Here is a 26,954-nt window from a genome sequence, read left to right as displayed (position 1 = left end):
CTTCCCGGTTTCCACCTGAGGGATGGATCACTTCTTGCTCTTCACCTCTCGAACCTGGAGCCTCAGCTTCAGCTGCTGGTAAGGTAGGATTGGCCAAGGTGGGAGTCTCTGCATCAGATGCTTCCCGGTTTCCATCTGATTGAGGTTCCCCCTCAACACTACCTCTCGAACCAGTGCTGGGAACGTGATCATCTACTGGAGGAGTTGATTCATCGGCAGGTGCTTCCCGGTTTCCACCTTCTTGAACCTCAACTCTCGAACCAGCAGGGTTCTCCTCATTCTGCTCTTGTTGCTCACTTGTTTGCACTTCAGTATGCTCTGGTGAATCTGGAATATCTATTATCTCAGGAGCAGCTGGTGCACTCCACCTTTCCCTATTAACCATATCGATGGGAAAGCCTGGGAGTTGGAGCAACAAAATTTCACCCTCTCGAACTGTCTGAGCTTCATCTGTTGCATTCGAGGGTGTGGACTCAGGTGGTGGCAGTAGTAAGACAGAGTTAGGTGCCACCTCATGTGCTTCAGAGGTCTCGGATTCACCTCTCGAAGCTACCTGGTCTTCTAGAGCAGATTCACTCACTTGGGACAAGGGGATTGCTGCAGTTGGAGTAGGAGTGTCAGCATCATCTCGAGCAACCCCAGAGGTCTCTCCTGGACCTCTCGTGTGTTCTACACTTTGTCCCAAGGATATTGCTGTGGCAAGCCTGATATCCTCTCGAAATTGAGCATCTAGTTCAGGATCTTCTTCAGGCTCGGCTTCATCTTCTTGTGCATCAACAGCTATGCCCTTTCCTTTGTCAGATCGACCAAGATTACTCCTGATTACTTGCATCTCATGGGCACGGTTTTGAAGCTCGTCGGCTGGGATTTCAGTGAGATCTAACCAGTTTAGTGCAAATCGTTCCTCAGCCTCCATCTCTGCTGCTCTTGAGATCAATTGATCAAAGGGACCTGTTCTCCAGTTGATCCAGCGAAGTACTCTGGAGAAGTCGTCCAAACTCGATACATTCTCAACACTTTGATTCAATCGAGATGTGATTTCAGCATTCAGCTCATCAGAGTCAGCAGGTAGGATTTCTGTTGCTGATGCACACTCCACAGCTTGTTCAGTTATCTCTCGAACAACCGAGAGATCATGTGTCAACCCATCATTCAGAAAAGCTTGCACTGGGTTCCTGACCACAGTGCCCTGACCATCAGCAGCCACCACACAGTCTAGATCTTCAGCTGCTGGAATATCTACCTCTCGAACCACCTGTCGTGGTTCCTCAACAATACCCTGTACTGGATCACTGATCCCAGTACCTTCAACTTCTCGAGCCTCCTCTTGAGGCAAACCAACAGATTCATCAACATCCTCAGCACCATCAACAGCAAGTATATCAACACTTAAAGTTCCTGACAGGGACTTGGTAGGGGGCACTCTCTCAACCTCAGTGGCCAGTGTAGCCTGAGGTTCCCCCTGGGCTTGTGCCCTGTCCTCAAATGGTACTTGTATAACGGACGGTGTCACCTCTCGAACCTGGGTGACAGCAGCAGTCTTGGTCCTCTTGGCCTTCCTTTTCAATTCAACCCTCTTGACTGGGGTGTCCAAAAGCTCGTCATCAGAGCGCTTCTCCTTAGCTGGGGCTTTCCTTTTGCCCCTTCCCTTAGGCTTTGAGGGTGAAGATGCATCCTTAGCACCTTTTGCCTTAGCTTGAGGTTTCGTTCTACCCATATAGGTATTCCGATGAACCTCTCGCCCTTCCCTCAGTTCGAAGCCCTTCAGTCTCAATAGAAATTGAACAACAAAGCCAAAACCAACCTTTTTGTAGATTGTCAGGTCGGAGTTGGAAACTGAGCTCTGCACTTGGTGTTTGAGGCAGTCGAAGATGATGTGAGCCCAGTCCAACTTGTTGTTGTTCCAGATGGCGTGGAGGATTTTCAGAGTGTCCAGATTGACTTCGTCTGTTCCGGACACCTTGCCGAGGATGAATTTTATGATGAGCTCGGCGGCTAGGGCAAACCTCTCCTTCAAATGAAATCTGCGGAGGGCAGAGGATGCTCTGGGTGGTGCAGTCTCCAATCGGATTTTGTCCCAAAACTCCTGCTTATCCATGTTGTAGTCCGATAGGTGCTTGACTGCCTCCTCCGACGTAGCAAAGTCGAATGCTGCTCGTAAATCACCCACAGAGATTGTTATGTCTATTTCGTTGAAGCGGCTTTCAATCTTGCCCTTCGTGACCTTGGCATGAGCGAACCATTCTGTGTAGTCGAGGTCATGAATGGTTCGGTAGTCATGCGTCATGTACCGCATTAGTCCTGCCTTCTCAAATTTCTTCAAGACTCTCTCCGCCATTGTTGGATTTGGCGAGTGGGTGATGAAGCCATCTTTGTCAAGGATGCTTCCCGCCTTGACTTGTTTAATCTGAGAGCGTATGTGGTCTAGCTCTCTCTGGTATGCACTGGAGGATGAAGATGAAGATGAACAAGATGATGATTCAGACGCCATTGAAGAAAGTTTGTGTGTTTTGGAGGGAATGTGTACAGCGTCTAAGGATTTGGGGATTTTGGGTATATGGTTTTGAGTTTGAATCCGGGTAAAGAAGAAGGATTTTGCTTTTATATTAGGCGGATTCGGGTTGGATATATGGGTAGGGTTGAGAGTTTGACCCGTGGAAGGATCCCGGTTGATTTAAAAGATGTGAGAAGTCAGAAATACCCCTGATAACGGTCAGCTTATAAGGTATTTTGGTAAGGGTATTTCGGTAAAGTATAGAACGGTTTAAGCTTTGAGACAGTGGAGTATTGATATTTTAAAGTAAGCATGCTCCCACTAATCAAGATAATGCCCTTAAGTGCGAAAAACCGTCAGTAACCGATGACCACGTGGCTAGCATTTATGTCCAAAGATAGCCGTTCCACCTCATATATCCGTTGAGCTTATCAAATTCACCTTTCGAAGGTGAATGATCTTCCTCATGAGTTTAAGGATCTTCCCCCTGAGTGATTGATCCCTAAACCTCCTTATTCTTCCGTCTTGATCTGGTTAAGGATCTTCCCCCTGAGTGATTGATCCCTAACCCTCCTTATTCCTCCATCTTGATCTGGTTAGGGATCTTCCCTTTGATCCCTAACCCTCCTTATTCCTCCTTTCAGAGATATCAGTTTGTTATCTTTCGAAGTGACCTCTCGAACTACCCTTCTTCGAGACATAATGTATGTAGACAAACTGATCGGGTGACCTCTCGAACTACCTTTCGAACACAGATTGCGAGAGAAACAAGTTTGATTCATTTAAAAGATATCACTTGGAACATATCCTTAAGTTCATTTAGTGATTTCCAGATACATTACATATGAATCAATATCCTATTAAATTCCCTAGAAACTTTTGTTTGGCCTTGGTCAGCCTAATAGGAATCTATCGTTAAGGCGGGAACTAGCCATCTAAAGTCCTATTTGTCTAATAACAGAACTGGGGGTGGCTATTCCCTTTTCTTGTTCTTCTCTCCGGAGCTGCTTACTATAGTTGGGAGTGACCATCTTCATCGCTAATCCTCTTAATGTCTTTGGATTAGGTATGATCATCCCTTTGGCTGCTGCAGACCTCAGAAAGTCCCATCTGATCTTCCTCTCCGTTTCCCTTGGTTCTCCATTTGGTTGAGGAAGGCCCTTTTCCAGAATGTGCAGCAGTAGGAGTCCCTCTTGTGCAGGACTCTTCTCCCGATTCCAGTATCCCATCGTTGTGGATCTCCTCGTATTTGGGGATCCATTCACCTTGGATGGGAATAGGATTCTTGCTTGGATTATCAGGACGCTCCGTAATCTGTTCACCCTTCGTTGATTCTGGATAGTTTTCTCCTTGAAAATCTTTGGACTTGACTGCCGGTTTCTTTCCTCTATCAAAGAATGGAACATCATCTTTTCTTTTCTTTTTCTCCATGGGAAGTTGATGGTATGAACGTCTGAAAGAAACCCTCTTATTTATAGCCCAATAGGATTACCACTGTTGAGTCACGGGATGCAATATGAATGACCATTCAATGCTTGTGTAACTCCAAAGCTGCCATAAAGTTGATGAAACCGCCCCTCACATGCGAAACAGTTCATGGCACTAAATACAAGAAGATAAGATTTGACCATTCAACCCAACTCTCTCCTTACCAATTCTAACCTTAGTTGAGAGAATCTACTTTCACATAACGCTTTTGTGAAAATATCTGCTAGTTGCTCCTCCGTTGCAACATATTCCAAAGTGATGTCCTTTTTCTCAACGTGGTCTCGGATGAAGTGATACTTAATATCAATATGCTTTGTTCTGGAGTGTAACACTGGGTTGTGGGTGATGGCAATAGCACTTGTATTGTCACACATAATTTTAACCTCCTTACACTCAACACCATAATCCATTAGCTGTTGCTTCATCCATAAGATCTGAGCACAACAACTTCCAGCTGCTACATATTCTGCCTCAGCAGTGCTTGTAGCTATCGAATGTTGTTTCTTGCTAAACCATGAGACAAGTCTTCCACCTAGAAACTGACATGTCCCTGATGTGCTCTTTCGATCTATCTTACAACCGGCAAAGTCCGCATCTGAATAACCCATAAGTTCGAAAGATCCACCTTTCGAATACCAGAGCCCAACACTCTGCGTACCCTTTAGATATCTAAGAATCTTTTTGGATGCATTTAGGTGACTTTCCTTAGGACTTGCCTGAAATCTAGCACATACACCTACTGCAAAGGATATGTCTGGTCTACTTGCAGTTAAATAAAGAAGAGATCCGATGATACCTCGATAAGTGGTTTGATCGACCTCTCGACCTTCGCTGTCGACATCGATACGTAGAGAGGTTCCCATAGGTACTTTGACTGAGGATTTCCCTTCTATGTTGTATTTCCTGAGCAGATCCTTGGTGTATTTCTCCTGGTTGATGAAGATACCTTCCCTAAGCTGTCTCACTTGTAGTCCAAGGAAGTAGTTGAGCTCTCCCATCATGCTCATCTCGAACTTTCCTTTCATCAAACTGGAGAACTTCTCGCACAAGTCTGGATTGGTGCTACCAAAAATGATATCGTCCACATAGATTTGCACCCATAAGATGTGATCCCCATCCTTAATTCTAAACAATGTTTTGTCCACTAGGCCTTTGGTGAACCCACACTGAAGTAGACAAGAGGATAAGGTATCATACCAAGCTCTCGGAGCTTGTTTTAAGCCGTAAAGTGCCTTCTTTAATTTGGATACTTTGTCAGCTCCCACGTCCTTCAAGAAACCCGGAGGTTGTTCAACGTACACCTCTTCTTCGAGAAGTCCGTTCAGAAAAGCGCTCTTGACATCCATTTGATATACCTTAAAGTCTTTGAAGGCGGCATATGCGAGAAAGATGCGTATGGCTTCGAGACGTGCCACTGGAGCGAAGGTTTCATCAAAATCTATTCCTTCCTCCTGACAGTAGCCTTTGGCAACAAGTCTGGCCTTGTTCCTAACAATAACTCCATCTTCATTCATCTTGTTTCTGAAAACCCACTTTGTACCAATGACATTTTGATGATGAGGTCTCGGAACTAGTTCCCAAACATCGTTCCGTTCAAACTGATGAAGTTCCTCTTGCATGGCTTGCACCCAATCTGGATCACATAGGGCCTCTTCGATCACCTTAGGCTCTATTTGAGATAGAAAGCAAGCAAACATGCTTTCTCTGTATGCTGATCTGGTTTGAACTCTGTCACGTACATCTCCAATCACTTGATCAGCAGGGTGATTTCTCAGCCATCTTAGGTCGGGTTGTGGCTCTTCAGTTGATACTTCCATTGAAGGTTGAGATGTGGGTTGAACATCTATGATCTGGATTTGATCAACTGAGTTAGGAGCTTTCTTCTTGGTAGACTCTTCATCATCTGATTCTGACTGGAGTTCCGCTACGTCTCGAACTATCGACTGCTTGTCTTCGAGAGGTAAGTTTGATCTCTCGATAGACTCTGGCTGATCTTCCTCAGCAGCTTCCGTTGTCTTTGATGGTTGATCTATTGATGCCCTTTCATCAAAGGTAACATGTATGGACTCTTCAACCACCAAACTCCGCTTGTTGAAGACTCTGAGTGCTTTGCTTGTCGATGAGTATCCCAGAAATACTCCATCATCTGCCTTTTCTTCAAAAGTTCTTCGTTGAGTCTTCCCATTGTTGTGAATATAGCATATGCACCCGAATGAGTGGAAGTAGCTTACATTCGGTTTTCTTCCATTCCACAACTCATATGGAGTCTTTCCAACTCCTTTTACTATCAAGGACCGATTTTGGGTGTAGCACGCTGTGTTGATTGCTTCTGCCCAAAATCCTTGTGATATGTTGGCTTGCGAGAGCATGGTCCTTGCGGCTTCTTTGAGAGTTCTGTTCCTTCTTTCAGCAACCCCGTTTTGTTGAGGTGTTCGAGCAGCTGATAGTTGATGATGAATTCCGTTCTCGTTGCAGTAGCTCTCGATTACTTGATTAACGAACTCTCCACCTTGATCTGACCGGATCTTTAGTATCGAGACTTCCTTTTCAACTTGAACTTGTTTCAAGAGATTTGGTAGGGCAATTTTTGTCTCGCTTTTCTTGGTTAAGAACACGGTCCAAGTGAATCTTGTGTAGTCATCCACTACCACAAGAGTGTACTTCTTTCCCTTTATGCTGGGTGGATCCACTGGGCCAAATAAGTCCATGTGAAGAAGACTTAATGGTCTAGTGGATGATGTATCGGCTTTGCTCTTGAAAGAGGATTTGATCTGTTTGCAACGTTGACATGCCTCACAAATTTTATCCTTTCGAAACGTCACTTTGGGCAGTCCTTCCACTAGGTTCCTCTTAGCAAGCTTGTTGATAGTCTTGAAGTTCAGATGACTAAGCTTACTATGCCAATCCCAGCATAAATCTTCCTTGCTCCTTGCTAGCATACATAGGGATGGTTTTGCAGACCTCCAATCCACTATGTACATGTTTCCTTTCCTTGCTGCTTCCAAGACGACTTCGAGAGATTCCTCGTTCATAATCTGACATTTGCTTTTGGTGAAGACAACTTTGTGGCCCTTGTCACAGAACTGGCTTGTACTAAGGAGATTGAACTTGAGCCCCTCAACGTAGGACACTCCTTTAATAACCAGCTCATTCTTTTGGATTTCACCAACAGCTCTTGTGCGCCCCTTCTTCTCGTTGTCGCCAAATGTCACCAAGGGACCTTCGATAGGTTGGATGTTCTCAAGCAGTGTTAGATTTCCAGTCATATGTCTCGAACATCCACTGTCAATGAACCACACGTCCCTGGTGTCCTGCAAGGAAATCAAGCAAGTTTAGGTACCCAAACTTTGGGTCCTGGTGGGTTAGTGAGTTTAGGCATCCATTTATACCTTGTGCCCATTATTCCAGGCCTAGGCGCAATGTAGCCATTGTACGTTTGATAATTATAAGGAATGCTAGCAAAGGTTTTAGACCTCTTTGGTGCATAAATCAACTTAGGTAGAGACTTTTCGACCGGCTTATGCACCATGCCTTTCATACGCTGTTTGGTCATGTGAAATTGCTGAAAGTGAGGTTTCTTCCAGAACTTGTGATTTGATGACCAATTCTCACTAGATGGATAGAGTCTTCCTTTCTCCATCCGTGAGTTCCTAACTATGTGGATCTCAGACCTTCCATATTTGCCTTGAGGTGCATTATATGGAGTGTAGCTCTTTTTGTACTTGGAATGGCCTTGCGAGTGATAGCAAGGTGATCTCTCGATATTGTTTACCCGGCCATTCTTCGTAGCTTTCCTATACTTTCCATTGCTGGTGTATAGGGACGGTTTATGAATAGCTACTCTGGTCTTTTCTGTTGGTCCTTTATGACCTTTATTTGGTTTGGGTTGAGATCCTCCATTTCTTGAAGTTCCCAAACCATTGGTCTGTTTATCTCTCGAGAGATGGTCTTGATGGAACCCTAGACCGGTTCTATCACTTGTAGGTCTGTGATCAACCACCATTTTCTCCATAGCTTTGGAGGAATTAGTGTATGATGCTATGACCTTTCGAAGATTAAGCTCTCTCGTCTCTCGAGCTTTGCACTCTTCAGATAGTAGGATTACTTTGGCTTCTAACTCACTTACTTTGAGAGTCAGCTCCAAATTCTCTTTCGAGACGTTCTTAAGCATATCTCTTTCAGCAGTTAGCTTGCTGTTTTCATCCATCACTCTAGCATGAGTGCTATTGGCGATGTTAAGGTTCCTTCTGAGCGATTCCAACATCTCGAAGGGGTCCTCATCGCTTTTAAATGAAGAACAACGAGAGGTAGAAGTAGAGCAGCGAGATGTAGGAGTAGAGGTTACCTCGTTGTCAATGGCCATTAGGCATTGATTCTCCTCTTCCTCGGTGTATAAGCAGATGAGCCCCCTCTTATCCTCTGAGCTGCTGCTGCTTTCGCTGGAGCTCGACGTCTCGGACTCCTCGATTGTCCTCTCGAATTCTTCAGCAACAAGCGCCTTCCTGCGCTGATACGTCTTTGATGATCCTTTGAAGCCACCTTGTGTTGACTTCTCCCTGGATTCCTCTATTCTCTTGGAATCCTTGCCTTCTTGGCCCTGATGCTTGCTTACTAGTGGGTAAGGGCATTCGGCCTTGAAATGTCCCGGTCTTCTACAGTTGTAGCATAGACCCTGATTTTCCTCCTCCGTCCTTCTGGATGGATATCTCTCATTTTTCCTTCTTGAGGAGGAAGGTGAACTTTTGTTGCTCTCCTGGTTCATGTATTTCCTGAACTTTCTCACAAAGAGAGCAAACTGTTCGTCAGACATAACATTCATAGGATTAGAGTCTGACCTTGAAGATGTGGATGGTTGCTCAGCAACAAGAGCTACGTTTCGTCGATCCACAATGTCCTCATCTCTTGGGAACATCTCGAACTCGAAGGCTTTGAGATCCCGGAAGAGTTTGTCTGTTGTGGTTTCCTTCAGATCTCGGTGATCTCTCATCGTGATCACCTTTACTTCCCACTCCTTAGTGAGGCCACGTAAGACCGTCAGGTTCAGCTCCTTTTGTGGGATCTCCTTTTCAAGGTCACTGATCTCGGTTGTGAGCTTCATGAACCGAGACTCCATGCTGTCGATGCTCTCTCCTGGCTTCATCTTGAAGTCTTCGAACTTCTCCATGGCCACGGTGAGCTTGTTTTCCTTTTCCTGTTCGTCACCTTCACCAATTAACATCAAAGTATCCCATACCTCTTTTGCCGTTTTGCGCTTCCTCACTTTTGGGAAGATGGTTTCGTCTATAGCTCTGAAGAGAATATCCTTGGCAATATTGTCCAGGTTATTTCTCTTCCTATCATCACTGGTCCATTCTTCCCTAGGTTTTGGGATGTACTTTGGTGTTTCTTGGGTTTGAACTGCAGCAGTATTAACCATTAGGATCTTGACTGGTCCAGAAGTTATAACCTCGGCCATCTCATCATGGAGGGCTGATAAGTACGCAAGCATGCGTGTTTTCCAGTCGTCAAACCTGCTAAGATCAAAAAGAAGATGTCTCGACAACATGCTGTCCATATTGAAAAATTATCTCGTGCTTTGAAAATATTTAAGAAGATTTTTCAAAGAAGGATCTCTAGGCAATATAAACAAAGGTTTATATCGATCAGAGAACTCGCTCTGATACCAATTGTTGGTCCCAAGGGGATGGGGTACAAGTCTAGAGGGGGGGGTGAATAGACTTGTATAAGATTTTGCAAATCTTTTTGACCTCTCGTGTGTATTGAACTTAGGATGTTTAGGTTCGATACCTCACGAGGTGAAGACAAAGTTTTATGCGCAGCGGAAATGTTATCCCCTTTTAGTTAGCACGAGTTTGGGTTAGTTCGAGAGGTGTGATTATATGCAGTGCAATCGAGAAGTTAGCGAGAGATAAAAACAGAAAGTAAATGCAAGAGAGATTTTTAAGTGGTTCGGCCAACCCGCCTACGTCCACTCTTCTTCCAGAAACTCCCTGGAAGGATTGCACTAAAAACTTCCCTTTTTAGTACAATATCGAGCGCTTGAGCTTTGATCACGAAGCCCGCCTCAAGCCTCAGGTTTTTCGCCCCGCTTCTTGTTACTCCACCTCTCGAGCACTTGACCTTTGATCACCAAGCCCGCGTCAAGCCTCAGGTTTCTTTCGCTCGGACAGCAGCCAGGTTACTCCGCCTCTCCTCAGGTTTTTCTCCCCGCTTCCAGTTACTCCACCTCTCGAGCACTTGACCTTTGATCACCAAGCCCGCGTCAAGCCTCAGGTTTCTTTCGCTCGGACAGCAGCCAGGTTACTCCACCTCTCTTGCTTAATCCAAAGCAAGGTGTTTTTGGTTGTCACAGTTGAATGTAACAGACTCCAATCTGACCACAAGCTATCGTTGAATCAACTTCGATGTAGAGCAGCTTCGGTCACCTTCTAGATGTATAACAGTTTAAGCTTTGTAACTCTCTTAAACACTAAGATGTGTTTTCTCGCTGTTTTGAATATCAGGATGATATTCCAAATTTAGCACTTGCACTTGAACGTTTTAGACAGACACTTCTTAAGAATTTCGAACCTCTTTTCTTTTTAACTCCTTTTTCTCTCTTTTCCCCTTTTTTCTTCTGTGTCTTTACGTCCTTATATATGAGAGTAGAGGAATAGTTCCGTTGGAGGGAAAATTATTCCGTTTGAAATTTGTCTCCCATGCTGATCATGGGTCTTGCATATTTTCAGCATATTTCATGGAGTGGTGATCTTGTAACTTGAACCTCTTTGTCTTGTAGTGAATGTTCCATAGTTCACTTTTCTTGAGTCCATGCTCCACTTTCGTCTTTTGGTAAAAGTTACTCTTTTTATATTCCCATTATTCCTTGTTTGTAGGGAATCAGACCACTTCAGCATTGGTGCACCTTTTGACCGTTTGTGGTGGAAATCTGACGTGTCATCCATTTCCGCCCATTTTGAAATCTTCACGTTCGGCACCTCTTCATTATTCCATCTCCATGATATTCTTCTTCTCCAAACTTTAAGTATGACCGTCATTCAGCTTTGTTGGAGAATTGTTAGTGTATCGAGACCAAGGTTGATATCTTGATCGCTTAATGTCTCGAACTCAAATATCGAGAGGTCTATCTCTCGAACTCTGTTTATGTCTCGAACTGGATAACTGTATCGAGAGGTCCTACCTCTCGAACTCTGCTTATGTCTCGAGACTTAGTTGATGTCTCGCAGACCCTTATTCCTCCAGTGTTGTCCCATGCTTTCTTCTGATCTGTCTATATGATTACAACACACGAGACTTCTAAGATGTTCAAACAAATTTCCCTCAAGCTTAAATATTTTCCGAGTTGAGCTCAAAGTTACCCGGTTGTATTTTCGCTCTTGGTTTACTTGTCGAACTTACAGCGTTTTGCCTATGTATCGAGACTTGGGGATTCTTACTTAACAGTTGGTATCATCAAAACCTATTACATGATGTTCCTAACAACTCCATCTCTATCCAAATGGTATAAAAACCACTCATGTATAATTGCTCTGATCAAGTTAAATTATACATGTTTACACAGACAAAGCAAATAAAAGCTCTTTTAATTTGAACAGAATCACTACATTTTAAGCATAAAAACAAGGTTAAATACGAGATAAACAAAGAACAAATTTGAACTTGAAGTCATCTTTATAATCATTCAGTGGAACTTTATAATATAGAGAGAGGGGAGAGAGAGATAATCACAAATTATCTTCTGCGAGGATGGGACTTCTACATACACCTCCCATTCTTCTCCCATCATTGAATCCATCTCCATCCAAATGGTATAAAAATCACTCTTAATTGCTTTGATCAAATTAAATCGTAACTGTCCACACACACAAAAGTAAGTAAAAGCTCTTTGAACCTAATCACTAAATGTGCAGCATAAAAATATGAGGTAAAATAGGATGAAATATGAAGGTAAGTTAAGTCATCTTTTTAATTAGTTAATTACGCTTTAATAAAAATAAATAAAACATTAAAAAAATGTGATAATTCAAATACTAAAGTCTGTTCATTCATAAATTATAAATAATAAATAAATATTAAAATGGCATTCAATAAACAAGAAATTAAAGATGTAGATGTTAAAGAGGTGTGGTGAAGTGTGAAGGACGGATATACTTACAAGTTACAATAATAATCCTTTTTGCAGCAAATTTGGAAGCGCTTCTACCTATCGACCTGCAGCTTCCTTTTCTTCCTCTCTCCTTGTGGATGGAAAGAAACGCACTTCCCCTTCTCTGTTTCTATGTATTTCAGCTAAACAAAATATCTTCTGCAAACCATGGACTTCTACATACACCTCCAATTCTTCTCCCATCATTATTCGACCCTCAAGAAGATTCAAATGATTCCTATTGGTTTTAATGTTCACATATTCGGCATCTTTTAGAATCCAAGCACCCCTGCTTTTGCTTCTCAGGCTCATACGAATTCCGATAGAATGATCAATATTAAGGGGATCCATATCAATCACGCTCAAACCACTGATTTTAAACATTACATTCTCCCATTTTCGAAAAATGCAGAATACTGACCCCAGGTCCACTCCAACCAAAATCTGGAACCCATCACCTTTAGAATGTGCCTATATTATGGAATGCATACATACAATATAACAATTAATAATACCATAATTATTACCATCTATTCTAATATAATATCAGAGATGAAGGGAACATATATATATATATATATATATATATATATATATATATATANAAATTACCCGGTTGTATTTTCGCTCTTAGTTTACTTATCGAACTTACATTGTTTTGCCTATGTATCGAGACTTGGGGATTCTTACTTAACAGTTGGTATCATCAAAACCTATTACATGATGTTCCTAACAACTCCATCTCTATCCAAATGGTATAAAAACCACTCATGTATAATTGCTCTGATCAAGTTAAATTATACATGTTTACACAGACAAAGCAAATAAAAGCTCTTTTAATTTGAACAGAATCACTACATTTTAAGCATAAAAACAAGGTTAAATACGAGATAAACAAAGAACAAATTTGAACTTGAAGTCATCTTTATAATCATTCAGTGGAACTTTATAATATAGAGAGAGGGGAGAGAGAGATAATCACAAATTATCTTCTGCGAGGATGGGACTTCTACATACACCTCCCATTCTTCTCCCATCATTGAATCCATCTCCATCCAAATGGTATAAAAATCACTCTTAATTGCTTTGATCAAATTAAATCGTAACTGTCCACACACACAAAAGTAAGTAAAAGCTCTTTGAACCTAATCACTAAATGTGCAGCATAAAAATATGAGGTAAAATAGGATGAAATATGAAGGTAAGTTAAGTCATCTTTTTAATTAGTTAATTACGCTTTAATAAAAATAAATAAAACATTAAAAAAATGTGATAATTCAAATACTAAAGTCTGTTCATTCATAAATTATAAATAATAAATAAATATTAAAATGGCATTCAATAAACAAGAAATTAAAGATGTAGATGTTAAAGAGGTGTGGTGAAGTGTGAAGGACGGATATACTTACAAGTTACAATAATAATCCTTTTTGCAGCAAATTTGGAAGCGCTTCTACCTATCGACCTGCAGCTTCCTTTTCTTCCTCTCTCCTTGTGGATGGAAAGAAACGCACTTCCCCTTCTCTGTTTCTATGTATTTCAGCTAAACAAAATATCTTCTGCAAACCATGGACTTCTACATACACCTCCAATTCTTCTCCCATCATTATTCGACCCTCAAGAAGATTCAAATGATTCCTATTGGTTTTAATGTTCACATATTCGGCATCTTTTAGAATCCAAGCACCCCTGCTTTTGCTTCTCAGGCTCATACGAATTCCGATAGAATGATCAATATTAAGGGGATCCATATCAATCACGCTCAAACCACTGATTTTAAACATTACATTCTCCCATTTTCGAAAAATGCAGAATACTGACCCCAGGTCCACTCCAACCAAAATCTGGAACCCATCACCTTTAGAATGTGCCTATATTATGGAATGCATACATACAATATAACAATTAATAATACCATAATTATTACCATCTATTCTAATATAATATCAGAGATGAAGGGAACATATATATATATATATATATATATATATATATATATATATAACTAACCTTGAACCACTTTTCAATTGAAGGAATCCTCAAACCACTGCAATTTGCTATCCCAAGACTAAATAAGGATCCAAGACTCTCCAATCCTAAAAGCTCAGCCAAACTTTTGCAGTTCTGAAAATCTAGCCTTTTGAGTCTTTTCAAGTTTGATAGATCAGCTATTTTTTCTAATGAGACACAATTCTTTGCAGAGAGTTCAACCAAATTAGGAGGAAGTTGGGGAAGTGATCTAAGATTTTGCCAATTATCCAAATTGAGAATCTTCAAATTGGAACATTGACGGCAAACGCTTAATGGTAAACTTTGAAGATAATATCTTCCCATTACATCTTTTTCTTTCAACAAGGAGGACAAACTTCTAAGATCTTCTTCACGCAAATAGTTGTCAGGAATAGTCAAAGCATTGCAATTTATTATCTTAAGTTCTAATAAGGATGAAAGACTCTCCATGTTTGGAAGCTCAACCAAACTTTCACAGTTTTTAAGATCCAACACCTTAAGTTTCTTCAACTTTGATACATCTGCTATATTTTCCAATGAGACACAATTATGTGTAGAGAGTCTCTCCAAATTAGGAGGATGTTCTACAAGTACTTTAAGATTTTGCAAATCCTCCAAGTTGAGATATTTCAAGTTTGGAAGATGACAAAAATTGAAGGGTAAGCTTTGAAGATAACTTTTTCCTGATAAATTTAAATATTCCAATGAGTTCAAATTCTTAATAACTTCCCAGGAGCTCCGCTTTGCAACTGAAGGTGGAAATAAACCAACACTATCACAACTCTTGTAATGCCGCATTTCCAGTGACTTTAGATTTCTCAAACATCCCAAAGAAACTGGTATATGTGAGATGGCAGTTCCACTAGCCAATAAATATATTAGTTTCTGTAACTTTCCAAAGTCATTTGGAAGCTCCCTCAGTTTTTGGCATTCACTTAAACATAAACTTTCAAGTGAATTTAACTTGCAAATACTACTTGAAAGAACCTTGAGTTTCTTGCAACAATAGAAATCTAACCGAACAAGTCTCTCCAAACTTCCAATTGATGGGTGTACCTTAACCAAATTTGAACAACAATTAAACGATACGTTTTGAAGAATATGTGCCCCAGTGAAGTTTGGTGTTTTCTCAAGTTGATTACAACCACCAAACTTTAAGGTCCTCAAACATCTAAAATGCTGATGAAAAAAAGTAGAAAAGGATTTAATTAATTTCCATTTTTTCTAGTCAAAGTTCTTAATTAAGAAATATGCAATGTTGAAAGAAACATTAGACATACTAACCTACATTCGAATTCTTTGATATTGCTACCTTGCATGTCTAACTCAACAAGTTTCTCACATCGGAAATTAGATGGTATGCAACTCAAATGGCAATTGTGTAATCTAAACAATGTAAGCTCATTGGATAAATATTTAAAAGATCCGCTGAGACACATACCATTCAATATGAGTATTCGTAACTTTATCATCATTTTGAATACTTGAGTATTCAAAGGCACATTCTTTAACATGTTAGAATTTACGATCATCCCTTGAATTGCTTTTGTGCCCTATTAAAAAAAACATTTATATAGCAATATTTTATATTTTAGATATTTTGAAATCTTTGATTTTAAGAAAGTTAAGTATAGAAACCAAATTAATTAACTAGAATAACTCAAATACAAAGGAAATGTTTTACCTTCTTTCCCTGAAGAACATCAATGACATCCTTTGGATCCACCAATCTACTGCGTTTGCCAGGCTCTCGTGGGGATTCCATTCGAACAATTTCTCTACCCATATCACGAACTAAATCATGCATTTCGAACTCTCCACATCCATCTATTGTTATCAAGCATCTTTCTATCAATGTTTTAATTCCAATTTTAGCATAAAAACCACAAGCTTCCAATATTATAGAAGTGTTGTTGTTGTCATGCCCAATGAAAAAAAAAGCAATATCTAGAAAGATGTTCTTAGTATCATCATCAAGTGCATCGTAGCTTATTTTAAGAATATTTTGAACTTTATCATGAGGTATCCCTCTTAATTTCTCAACATTGTCGCTCCACTCTTGCACAGATCTTCCACGCAAATGAGAACTTATAATTGTAAGTGCTAATGTAAGTCCAACAGTATAACTTGCTATCCTTTGGGACAGTTCAACATACTCCTCTAATGGTTTAGGAACACCAAATGCATGCCAACTCAAGAGTTCCAAAGATTCATAAGGGCTTAACGTTTCTACCATGTATTTCTCGTGTGCTTCCAAGTCAGTCAACAACTGAACATCTCTAGTTGTTATTATAATTGTGCTCCCTGAACCAAACCAATTCCGTTGTCCTGCTAATGATTCTAGTTGACTAATATCATCTATGTCATCAAGGATAATTAGAACCCTTTTTTATCGCAGTCTTTCTTTGATCAAATTTATTCCTTCATCAACATTATCTATTTTAAGGTTCTCTGTATTTAGTGTTTTACAAAGAAGTTTCTCTTGCAAACGAACTAAACCATTGTACCCTTCAGAAACTTCTGCTCTAATGTTTGCAATAAAGCAACAACCTTCAAACTTTTGAAAAATCATCAAGTCGTTGTAAATGGCTTTAGCAAGGGTTGTTTTTCCCACACCACCCAAGCCAAAAATTCCAAACATCTTGATATCATCATGTCTTTGAGTTTGCAATAAAGGAAGTATATCTTTGACACGAGAATCAATTCCAACACGATGCTTTGCAACATCCATAACTTTGGAACTTTTCGCTGTACCTCTTCAGTGATTTTTTTGATGAACTCTGATTCGTACCTATTACATTTTTTGAATGAATGTCAATCTAAATCATTAAAGAAAATATAGGTGGAAAACATAAAACTAAGAAATTAAATAGAGCACATGATTCCATTGTTTGAGGTAAACAACTCTCAAAGTTAGGGGGGATTCTTGTGCGTGAGCACAAGTCTAGCCTTGTGTTCAGTTGAGTTATCATGTTTACATCCTCCCAGATGCTTTGTACCGTCGGGCGTGGGGCCTTGGGGTTGGCGATTCAAGTATTCAACCATTTTGGGAGAAGGTAAACAACTCTTATAATATTTTTATTAACGGATATAATCATTCCATAATTATAATTTCTAAAAGGAATTAATATTTATGACAAATAAATTGAAATGAACAGATACTTCTTCTTTGACCCAAAATATTGGAAGGGAATTCATTGGCTGAGTTGGTCTCGTATGACTATACCTAAGTGCAGAGGTGGTTTAGGTTTCAAGAGGATTCATGAGTTCAACGTTGCGTTATTGGCAAAACAAGGATGGAGGCTGCTAACCAATCCTAATGCACTGACCAGTCGTGTTCTGAAGGCAAAATATTATCCTACTTCCAGTTTTCTTGATGCTAAGATTAGCCATAATCCAAGCTACCTATGGCGGAGCATTCTAGCTGGTCAGAAGGTGTTACGTGACGGGGTTATCCGTCGTATTGGCAATGGGGCGGACACCCTGGTTTGGGATTGGCCTTGGCTTGCTGATAAAGCCGATCCTTCGCTTTCCACGACCTGTGTTGAGGAATTAAAAAACACAAGGGTGTGCAATCTGTTGGATAGTAATGGTGCTTGGGATGAGGAGTTGATAAGAGATATTTTTGTTCCTACTGATGTCTCACGAATTCTGCATACCCCAGTCTCTCCAAATTACTTGGATTCATGGTCTTGGAAAGAGGATACTAGAGGCGTCTATACCGTCAAACATGGTTACCATCTTCTGACTGGTGATCTCATGGGGCAAGGGGCTGATTTGGAGTTTACTGAATGGTCGAGAATATGGACGTTAAAAGTTCCCCCTAATATTAGGAACTTCTTGTGGCGCTGCATGAGGAACATCCTCCCAGTCCTTGAGGTTTTGCGTTCGAAGAGGGTGGTGGTGGGGGGTGGTTGTTGTTTTTGCTCTTCTGAGATTGAAACAGTGGTGCATCTTCTCTGTGAGTGTCCTATGGCTTGTGCTCTTTGCGGTATGAGTGATGCCCTCCAATGCTTATCTTTTCCTAGATTTGTGGAGAGCATTCTGAGTTCTTCAAGCTCTGCTAATGCTATATTAATGGCAGCATGGTTTTGGGCATTGTGGAAAGCACGCAACGAACATGTTTGGGAGGGGAGAGAGTGGTCACTAGCTATGCTACAAGGACAGGTGTCAATGTTAATTTCTGCATGTCAAAATGCGTATGACGACAACCAGTGTCTTATGAATAATCCACCAACTTCGGTTCGTGATTGGGTGCCACCTCCTTTTGGAAAACTTAAATGTAATGTGGATGCGACCATTCGTAATGGTGCAGTTACTTTCGGCGCCATCATCAGGGGTTCGGATGGTAGGTTTGTGGCGGCTCGTAGTGGTCAGCTTTTGTGCGATAATGATCCTTACTTAGCTGAGGCATTGGCGGTTAAGGAGGCTCTAACTTGGATTAAGGGGCGTGAAGTGTCCCATATTATCTTGGAATCTGATTATCTAAACTTCTGTACTGCTTTTAATTCATCTTGTTTAGACTTATCTTATGTTGGTCGTATTATTCAGCAGTGTAAGCTGATTGCTAGTGGTATGGTAGGCATTGTTGTTCGCCATGTTAGTAGGTCAGCGAATCATGTGGTTCACGTGCTTGCACAGGCGGCTGATTCATCTTCTGTCCTTGATGTCTGGGGATCTGTTCCCCCAGTTTGTATCTCGAATTTGCTTCGTTGATGTTATGAAGTTACTTTGGTTTTCAAAAATATTTATGACAAATAAATTGAAATGAACAGTGCAGATACTTCTTCTTTGACCAAAAATATTTAACCATCCATAAAGATACATGTATAGAACGCAATTACACCGATTTGGTCGCTCAATTGTTTGCAAACTATCAATGTAGTTCGTTAACTCCGTATTCATCAGTTTAGTCCCCGAAATTAATTATTTTTTGTCACATAACTCCATCCGGCCGTTTTTCGGTGAGGACTCCGATTATGCATGGGTAATCTGATCATTTCGTGTCTTCAGCCCTCCCTCCCTCTTCTTGTCTTTCGACTAACTCCATTTCATGTCTCTCTGCCTCAACCCTTCTCCCACCTCCATCTGCACTATAAATCTTGCTACACAGCTTGCAAATGGATTCTTTGCCAACAACATCTTCTCATTCTTCTTCCCAGATTTCCCAACTTCACTCTGATCAATCAAGTCTCCTCCCAACTCAGACCTCTACATTTCCACAAGCCTTTTGATCAACCTCTATTTCAGCATGGCCTCGATGGCTTCTTTCTACCCGAAATAAGTGATTTCTAGAACGCAGTCCATGGCCATGGCGTTGAATTCTGAGTCTTGGGAGCCTTGCAGATAGGAGATGATGATGAGGATTCCGCCGTTTGAGTGAATTTCGTTCACCAGAGGGCTTCTGATGGCTTTGATTAACGATGATAGGACTTCCATCGACCACTTTGAGCCCATCGATGCTAAAGCTTTGATGATTCCTCCTGTGAGGACTTGCCCGACGAACACATCCTTGTTGAACAAGACTAGCTCTTTCAACATGTAAGCGGCATTTTGTCGAACACCCTTGGTGCAATCCCTGCTGCACACCACCCACTACAGCTCCACGAATGTCCGCGATCTGAGAAGCAAATCTTGGAGGCTTAAATCGAACCCTTTGGCGAGTGTATCACGGACATTGATCAAATTCTCCTCGATCAGCGATTCCTCGTGCGGCGGCGGGTCGAGAGACCGGATGCAGCGGAGTTAAGAAGTGAGGCTCACGATGGTTTCCCGATCAATCCAGGATTGGATTTCGGCCTCGACGGAGGTGGCAAGCCTGGAGATCTCGTGGGACCTGACATGGCGAGCCAAGAGCGAGGTTAACCGACCCCCGTGTTTGGTCTCGGAGGTGGAGATGAGAGACTTGAGGTCTGAGAGATGGGCGGTAAGGGTGTTCGGATGCGGGTCGACGGCGAGAAGCGAGTCGGAGAGGGCTGAAGACACGAAATGACCAAAATATCCATGCTTGATCGGAGTTCTCACTGGAATGCGGCCAGATGGAGTTATGTGACCAAAAATAATTAATTTTGGGGACTAAATTGATGAATATCGAATTAAGGGACTACATTAACAGTTCGCAAATAATTGAGGGACCAAATCGGTGATTTATCCTTAGCAAAACTAACCTTATTAATATTATTGACAATTAGTATTTTCACCCATGCGTTGCACGAAATGTATTTGTTATAATATTTTTAAAATATTTGGATGAATATATAAATATAAATTATAACAACGAATATTATATAGTGCAATTGATGAAATGGGTTGGATGGATTATGTTTTCTAATGTTATCCTTACTTGAATTCAAGCAAATAATTGTTCAATTACCCGTGTGATGCATAGATAAAATTTTTATTATATATTTAGATAATAAAAATAAAGATGAAATTCATACTATTAATAAAAACAATTCCTAATAGAATATATTGTTTCCTACTTTCCTATTCGTACTACAATTATATATTAAAATTCCTATTCTAATATTGTAAAATATTGTAATACAATTCCTGATTTTTTTTTTTTTCAATTGGAAGGGGAGACCCAGATTATACAGTTTACAGTATTAGCTATTTCCATAGGCATTTCGCCAGCAAGGGATGCCAAGAGTATCATCTTCTAAAGAGTCTCTAATAATATCTGGTGGCTCATGTAGGATGTAATACAATTCCTGATATAATATATTGTTTCCTACTTTCCTATTCGTACTACAATTCTATATTAAAATTCCTATTCTAATATTGTAAAATAGTGTAATGCAAATCATAATAGAATATATTATATTGTTTCTTACTTTTCTATTCATACTACAATTCTACATTAAAATTCTTATTCTTAATACAATACAACAATATTAAAATTTCTATTTCTATTCAACAATATTATTCCATCACTACTCCAATTTGTATAAAAAAACTTAAATCAAATCCTCCCCATAATACTTGTGAATACGAAAATTATAAACAACAATACTTAGGTTTGCATAATATTGTATAATAGTATAATACAATTCCTAATACAATATATTGTTTCCTACATTCATATCCGTACTACAATTCTATATTAAATTCTTATTCTTAATACAATACAACAATATTAAAATTCCTATTCCTATTCAACAATATTATTCCGCCACTACTCCAATTAAAAACGCAAATCGAAACCTACCCATAATACTTTCCAATATGCAAATTATAAACAACAATACTTTTCTTTTGATTCTTCAAATCTATACTACTAATAAAAATAAAATCTTACTTTTGCAACTTTCCGCCAAAATTACCTCCCAAGCTATTACTATATAATAGCTCAATAAATGTTACAACTTTTATAAACATATTTTTATACTTAAGGTATAATAGTGTAATTGCACAATATTAGTATATTTACCTAATAATTATTATGGTAAGAGTTAATTACCAAAATGGTCAATTGTCTATAGCGAAATTACCAATTTGGTCCTTGACTATTTTTTTGTCCAATTAAGTCCCTCGACATTAAAAATCTTAACCAATTTGGTTCTCCGTTTATTTTGTCATTATACATCCATTAAATTAGGAAGAAATTAATAATTTTGCTATAGCCAATGAACCATTTCGGTAATTAACTTTTCGAAAAAAAATGTGCATGTGATGACCGAAATGGTCCCTTCGAAAGAGTCAACCAGATTAGACTTCGAATCTTACATCTTGCATTTACACATATAAATGCATATATGAGTCGGATTCGTATAACTTTTAAGCATGGTTGCAGTAGGCGCTAGGCGCTAGTCAGTACCTATGAGTCGGATTCGTATAACTTCTAAGCGGTCTAGGCGGCGCCTAGGCAGTACCTAGGCGACGACCTATAAAAACAAAAAATTAATTCATGTGTGTGGGTGTATGTCATATATTATATTATATATATATTATATATATATATCTCTTACTTCTCTTACTTATATTAATAAATATATATAAATATAATAATAAAATTAACAAGGCCGACTTGCTCGAGTTAACTCGGCTAACTCTGCCGAGTTGGGCGAGTTAACTCGGCCAAATTCGACCCAGTCGGTTACCAACTCGGCCCAGTCGGCCAAGTTAGGCGCTAGGCGGCCTCCTAGATAGGCGGCCAGCTACCTAGGCGGACGCCTAGGGAGCAATTCGCCTCGGTCTAGGAGCGTCTAGCGCATAGGCGGGTGGGTGTCTAGGCGGGGATTTTTGCAACAATGCTTTTAAGTAATTATCATCTTTTTATCAAAAAAATACTCATAAAGGAGAAATGATAGGAATAAGAGTCAAATAAGTTTTCCAACTATACTGAAATGTGCAATTAAGCCCTTCAATTTCAAAAAGCTGTTATTAAAACCCTTAAACTTACAAAAAAAAATAATTTACAATTACACTATTTTGTAGATTACTGGCGGCCGTTAGGTAACCTGTAAATTATTTATTCATTAAATTTTTTAAGCTTATTTAGCGAGCTAACGTGACATACACATATTTTTAAAATGATATATTATATTAAATTTTTATTTTAATTAACTAATTAATAATTATAAAAAATGTTAAAATAATCTTCTTTTATATTTGTTGTTGTTTGCGATCGAAGACCACTGCTTCTTCCAGGAGGATTTTTCTAAGAATGGCGATCTTCTTTCCGAGAATGGCATCACAGCCTTCTTCCACATTTGGAAAGCATCTTCCAGATCTAGAAGAAGGCTGGCGTAACCTTCTTCTAATTCTGGAAGAAAGGCCCTACTGCCTTCTTTCAGATTTGGGAGAAGGCAAGGCCACCGCAACCTTCTTCCTGAAAGAAGGCCAGCGTGACCTTAACTTCTTCATGGAAGAAGGTGTTGGCTAAAGTTGTTGAAGGATGAGTCTTTCTATATATGTTACTTGTCTAAATTTTTTGAAAAATGACTGGTAACTTATATAATTTTTAAATTAATAAAAGCAACAAAAATATGTTTTGTGTGTGAATCGCTAATTGTTAATTGTTAATATACATGTGAAAATCTAAGTGGTCCAAAAATACACGTACTTCAACACATAATATACACAATGAATATAAACTATAACAACAAATATTACATAGTGTAGTTGATGATGTTATCATTGTTTGAATTTGAGCAAAATAATTGCCCAATTGTATTATGGGGAGGAATCAATTTGCGTTTTTTTATACGAATTGGAATAGTGATGGAATAATATTGTTGAATAGGAATAGAAATTTTAATATTGTTGTATTGTATTACGAATAGGAATTTTGGAGAGTAGGAAACAATATATTCTATTGTATTACACTATTTTAAAATATTAGAATAGCAATCTTAATATAGAATTGTAGTACGAATAGGAAAGTAGGAAACAATATATTTTATTACAAATTGTATTACACTATTTTTTTTACAATATTATAATAGGAATTTAAATGTAGAATTGTAGTATGAATAGTAAAATAGGAAACAATATATTATATTAGGAATTGTATTATAGGAAATGGAGGAATTTGTTTTTATTAATAATATAGATATAGATATGAGTGAGTGAGCCAAATTGTTACAAATATATCATACTATCCAAAAAAAGTTAAAACAAAACAAAATTGAAAAGAGGATTACCCGTTCATCATGGCTTGCAAATCCAATCCAGACAAATCAGCAACAGTAGTGAATGCAACTTTCCACTCATCAACTTTTTGATCATCAAATCGTTGTCGATGTTGAGCTAATGCCTTACCAAATTCGCCTGTTTGTTTACGAACCTCTGAAGGATCAACGTTGTAGAATATAGGCAGAACAATCTGTTGAAAATGTTTCTTACAGTCTAGAATCTTCACCAGTTCATCAAGACACCATCTGGATTGGGCATAAGTTTTGGAAAATATGATGATGGATATCTTGGACCCCTCGATGGCCTTCAGTAGCTCAGCAGAGATGTTATGACCTTTTCGAATTTTTTCACCGTCACGAAAGGTGTTAATTCCATCCCGACACAAATTTTCATAGAGATGATCAGTAAAAGATTTTTGTGTCTCTCCTTCAAAACTCAAGAAAACATCATACACCCAAGTAGTAGTAGATGGAGATGAAGATGAAGAAGAAGAAGAAGCCATATTTAAATTGAGAACACTATCTTCTATCTTGATTTGCTAGCTAGCTAGCTAGTTTCTAAAGATTTAACGAGCTTGGAAAATGCGTGTGTACACAGACGATAAAGTAATGGAAAATTCCTTCCAGCCACTGCGAAACTCAATGGAAATTTCGTAGACAACCCAACGTAAGATTGCTAATAGGAACATTCGCCTGATATGTTATGATATTTTGTCTTTTTCTTAGATCTGTGACTAATAAAGTCAATGTGAATGGAGCAGCAATATGAACAGGACAATAGCAGCAATTAGCAGCAATTTGAACACGAAATTTGCATAGGAATGTTTTTTCTCAAAATGGTCCCTTAACTATTACTGATTCTTAATTTTGCATTTTGATTTTTAATTGCACTAAAGGTGGTCCCTCGACTCTAAAACTTACTCAATTCAACATTCGTTACATTTTTTTTTTTGAGCACTACTGACTCTGTTACAATGTAGTATCCATTCATCATAGCAACGAGTCAACAGTTGCCTGTTGCAGGCACTGAGGCTCGAACCCACTCCCATCATCCATGTTGGAGTGTTAATCGGGACACCAGATGCCACTTGACCACAAGGACTTTGGCAGTCATTCGTTACATATTCCGTCTAATCAGTGTTAAAATGGAGGGTATTTTCGTCCATTTACCAATTTTATGTTTAATATACATTTTGAGAATAGTCGAGGGACCATTTTGAAAAAAAATTCTTTTATTTATTTCATTTTTGTTTATTTTCATTTTTTAGACTCTATTAAATTAGAATTTCTATACAAATTTTCTTTTTACAAATATAAATAGTTAAAACCACACCATCTTTTTTCCCCTATCTAAACATACAAACTTTTCTTCTATATCCCTATCAAGTTTCACTATAAGTTTCGTAACTTTCATAAATACTCATATATATACTTTTTATTTTTATATATCTTTATATATATATATATATATATATATATATATATATATATATATATATCTACTATATACTATATATCAACTATACTAATAAGAGCCAAAGAGAGTTAGGCCTAAAATAGGTAGAAAAAATAGCGGTCAAATTATTTAATCAAATGGATGGTTCAGATGAATTATTTAATCAAATAGATGGTTAAGATAATTCAGATTAATATTATTAATAGAGATTACCTAATTTAACCTTACTTTTATGATTATCCGTTAAGTTTTCCGTTAAATATTCTCTTCTCCGTTAACTTTTAACTTACCATTAATTTCTATAAGAAAGGTCTTAGGTTCGAACTTCATCTCAATCAAATTTGACATAATTAAGTTTCTCAGTCTATTTTACACTTATTAAATTAAATAAATTAGTAGCTACAACAAAAAATGATACATATGTATTTCTTTAATTTATAATTATGTGTCTACAATACCTTTATTTGAAAAAATTATTCATTATCAAAAAATTAAATTAAATAAGAGAAAATAATTTCATTAGTTATATTGTCTTTATTTTCTCTCATGCAAAGATTCTCTACATTCAAATTTATCAATTGATATTCATTACATTGTCCATTATCTTATTTTTACAATATCTTGTAATTAAATATCAAAGTTATAGTACAAAATAATGTTATTTATTTATTTACCAAGTATTTTATTAATACTATGAATTTTTTTTAAAAATTAATTTGAAGCTAATTATATCAACTACTTGGGGATTGGTTGACAAAGAGAGTACTCAAATAACCCAACAAATTGAAGCGGAATCACTCTATTTTACTCTTATTGAATTAAATAAATTTGTAGTTAAACAAAAAAATGATACATATGTATTTCTTTAATACCATGAAAAAATAAAAAAAGAATAGTTTGAAACCAATCATATTAACTACTTGGGGGATTTGTTGACAATCAAAGTACTCAAATAACCCAGCAAATTGAAGCGAGAAACTACCTTTTTATATCTTTGAAATACATAATATTTTAAATTTTCAAATTTTTATTAATTTATTTAATCTTTTTTCATAAACTAGGGATTTCTTTATCCACAATAACTCATTCAACAATAATGGTTGAACCAAATGAACCCCAAGCAGAACACCTAAAGGAAAGTCCATAGCTCCTATATCATAATCTCATTGCATGACGTTGTCATCTATGCTACAAAAAATAACCGAATTGCAAATAACACACTACCAACAAAAAGGAAGTGAACAAATAGTAAAGATGAAGACAATGACAATGTTACTCAAAAGAGAATTAAGAACACTTACAAAAATTCAAATTAAAAGTTGTATTTATTTAGACTATCATTTTTAGACCAAATATTTAGACTATCGATTTTACAAGGTTGCAAACATTTATTTTAGTAATAATTATAATGAATTTTCTATATTATCCTGGATTCATATACTTTGAGTTAGATATTTAAATAAAAAAATTCGACATTCAATTACCCATGTATAAACTTCTCCTATATAATCTTGCATTGATATACTTTCAAATATTTATTTAAATATAAACATTGGGCATTAACCCATTCGCGCAATGCGCGTATAAAATATATATACTATATATATATACTAATAAGAGCCAAAGAGAGTTAGGCCTAAAATGGGTAGAAAAAATGGCGGTCAAATTATTTAATCAAATGGATGGTTCAGATGAATTATTTAATCAAATAGATGGTTAAGA

General features: G+C 38.2%; 1 pseudogene; it reads right to left on the bottom strand.

The window, feature by feature from the left end:
* Positions 1-13,562: 13,562 nt before the first annotated feature.
* On the bottom strand, positions 13,563-24,308 carry LOC116013156 (annotated as a pseudogene).
* Positions 24,309-26,954: the final 2,646 nt, after the last annotated feature.

Source organism: Ipomoea triloba, chromosome 3 (assembly GCF_003576645.1).
Source record: "Ipomoea triloba cultivar NCNSP0323 chromosome 3, ASM357664v1".
Classification (NCBI taxonomy): Eukaryota; Viridiplantae; Streptophyta; class Magnoliopsida; order Solanales; family Convolvulaceae; genus Ipomoea; species Ipomoea triloba.
This window is presented reverse-complemented; position numbering and strand designations above follow the sequence as displayed.